Source organism: Microtus ochrogaster, unplaced genomic scaffold (genome assembly GCF_000317375.1).
Source record: "Microtus ochrogaster isolate Prairie Vole_2 unplaced genomic scaffold, MicOch1.0 UNK215, whole genome shotgun sequence".
NCBI lineage: Eukaryota > Metazoa > Chordata > Mammalia > Rodentia > Cricetidae > Microtus > Microtus ochrogaster.
Window position 1 is genome coordinate 1 of NW_004949313.1, and position 3,716 is coordinate 3,716.

A 3,716-nucleotide genomic window follows, 5' to 3' on the forward strand; every position below is an offset into this window, starting at 1 on the left:
ATTAGGTTCTCAACACTGGCTTCCATACCCCAAGTTTTCATTGAAGGGAGTTGCATGAAACCAATAACAATGTCTGGTAACTATTACCAACAGTTCTATAAACTGTTTTTCTCTCACATTCACTGCATTTCCTGTTAACAAACACTAAGTGACCAGATACTGCTGCTCCTGAGATGGGAAATCCCCAAGTCCTGATCCTATCCTTAAGAACCGCCTGCTCTGAGCATCCTGTATCACCAGTCCTGGAGTATCGAGACCTCTCTCATTTCTGAACCCATGACACTGGACACCAAATGTCTGGTGCTTCCTGTTGTGTGGGATGTTCAGAGGAAAGAAATTCCAGAATTTAATTTTAGGCTCTCTCGCAACAGGGAGGAACAGTTTTTGTGAACTAAACCTCAAATCTCAGTTCAGAAATGTATTTATTGATTCTACACAAAGTTGAATTTGGGGTACAACAAGTTCCTCATGCCAAAGCTGCTTTGATCTATTCTACATGTTCTCTGAAAAAAATAATCACACCCCTGCAATTCCAGTCCCTATTGTGCATTGTTGCAGTAGCCAATAATTCAAGCCCTCCAAGCGTGCCTGGATAGTACTGTGACAAAAGACATGCAATGGATGAAAATCCCATAGAGAAAACAACTATAAGTCATAGAAAACAATCACTTTTCCAGACTATGATTTCCTCAAGGTCTTGGAGACTTGAACAAGAAACTAATATATCCTGTCATTATCATACATACAGTGAGAAACAACTTTTTCATCCTAATGTTACCCAAGATAAAATAACCCTACGAGATTCCCACTACAAACTGTTTTGTCTTTAAGTGACTCGTTGTGTCTTCAATTACATCACCTGTCACTTTACAAAGACTCCATGGATCTGTGGTCAGACTCCCTAAACTGGACTTGGAATTAGCGTGACAACGTGTTGTTTAACCAGAGTTAGGGTCAAGTAACACTGGAATCAAAATGAGGATTTGGGGCTCCCACTTCAGAACCTGGCTTGCGTTAATCAGCTGTGTTCTTTGCACAGGTTACATGATGGTCGAATACCTGTGTTAGCTATCACGGACACAGAGATGATCAAAAATGTACTAGTGAAGGACTGCTATTCTGTGTTCACAAACCGACGGGTAGGTAACTCTTTTAAGTTAAAAATTCTAAAGATTTGTTTTTGCTATTTTTATTTATATGTATATATGTATGTCTGTTGACAGAGGTTCTATCATGCCCAGTCCTGCAGCCACACAGTCCAAAAGAAACACACAGAGGCTTACATTAATTATAAACTGGTTGGCATATTATCTCAGGCTGCCTTGTTAACTAATTCTTACACCTTACAGTAATCCATAATTCTTGTCTGTGCTAGTCGCATGGCTTGGTACCTTCTATTAGTGAGGCAGTCTCATCCTGATTCCTCTGTGTCTGGGTGAGGAATGCAGACTGAGTCTTTCCTCTTCCCAGAATTCTCCTCTTCTCATCACCCCGCGTCTACTTACTGGCTGGTTGTTTCAATAGCTGGTTACTGGCTATACTTTCTGCCTGAATACTGACCAAACATCATTTTATTAAACCAGTACAATGGACAAACTTTAAAGAGTACAAGACCATTGTCCCACTGCATGTGTCTATAAAAGTAAATACCATACATGTGTAGGTTCCTGTGGAGGACAAAAAGGGGTTGAGATCCACTAGACTAGTGTTCCAAGCAGTTGGAGGGGCCTGGCATGGGTGCTAGGACCTGGCTCTTCCAGAAGATCAGCAAGCACCCTTAACTGTTGAACCATCACCCAGGACTCCCCCTTTTAAGAATACAAACCTTTATTTTTACCTATTGAAATTATTTTGTTTGTTTTCTTTGGTTATTTTAGAGACAGTGTATCTCTGTGTAGCTCTGACTAATCTGGAACTTACTCTGTAGGCCAAGCTGTCTTAAACTCATAGAGATCTGCTTGTCTCTGCCTCCTGATTGCTGGGTATAAGAGTAAACACTGCTACCTATTTGGTTACTTAGTGAATTTTAAAAAATAAATAAATATTGATTCACAGTGGTTTCCACAATAATATACAAGCAGGGTCGGGGTATTCATTTTCCTAGTGAGGAAGTATAAATATACTATATTATTTTATCTACTTGTAGATGTACACTGTTGTCATCTAGATTGTGTTTACATTTCCTATTTCATGGGTTCTTTCTTATATCTGTGTGGTATGGTGCAGTTTTTAACAGATCTAGATTCGTGCAGTGGCAAACACACATAATAGAGCAGGGATCCTTGCCCTCCATATACAGCCTGCCTTCTTCTCTCAATTTGTTTAAATTTTCCTTCTCAGTGTATTGTGTGGACAGTGTCAAGTTGATGACTAGTCACCTGGCCTTTTTCTGTCGGTTTTCTTGTGTAAAAATATATCCTTTTGAGATTAGATCTTAAATTTATGATTTTATTTATGGTAAGTTATTGTCAGGTATGATAGTTTAATGTTCTCTCTTTTTAAATCATGGCTATCCCACTGTTCTGTCTGGAGAAACCTTGTGTTTCCCTCTTTTTCCCCCTGTATCCTGGGGAATGAACTCAGGTTGTTGGGCTTGGCAGCAAGCACATTTACCTACTGAGCCATCTCTCTGGTCCCCATTCAGCTTTTAGTCATGTGGTGAAGTTGGCTGAAGGCCCAGTTGAAACTGCAGCCCCTCATTAAGGGAATATGGTTTCACTTCTTCCTGTTGCGTTGAGTGATTTAATATAAGGGCAGTTGGGAAACTCAAAGTTAGTATAAAGTATAAATGTGGAAAATAGAATAAAGTTCCCACCAGGGAAATATATTATATTTTCCCTTTTATCACTGAAGAAAAATTAGGGAAAATTATTTCTTATAACAGTATTCCTAAACAAACAACCACCAAACCAAATAAACCAGGGTCTAGAGAGATGACATAGTGGCTGAACGTTCTAAAAGAGGATGGGTGATTGGTTGCCTACATCTACATCCAGCAGCTCAAATCACCTGTAACTCCTACTTTAGTAGATCCAACTCACTCCTCTGACCTCTGATTACACTGCATACATATGTACATACATTCATACACACATGCATACATACATATACACAATACTAAAATAAATCTAGAAAAAAAAATGAAAGAACAAATCCTCTAAGTATCTCAGGCTAGGGAAATAACTCTATGGGTAAAGGACCTGAGTGTAGATCACCAACATAAAACCTGGGCAGAGCAGCACATATATGTTATTTCTGAGCAGTATTTGGAAATAGGTAAGTCCTAGGGACCTTCTGGCTAGTTACTCTAGCCAAACCAGACCATTCTATATTTATTGAGACACCCTGCCTAAAAAAATACAGTAGAGGTATAGAGGAAGATGTCAGACCTCTGTTCTCCAAGTGAGAATGCACACCAGTGTTCCACTCTACACATACACACATACAGACGCAGACAAACACATACGTGAGCATGCATATGCACACATGATCACAAACCATAACAAAGCATCAATTTTCACATTGCCTATGCTATAAATATAGAGCTGGAGAACTTGTGTGATACAAAGTTCACTTTCTATTTGTCCCCAAGCCATTTCCCATCTACATTACTCTGGAGAATCTACTGTGTTTTGTTCCTGTCTTCTCTAACCCCTCCCCAACCCTGGAACTAATTTTTAAACCACAGGGACATTTAAATTTACAAGGATCATGGA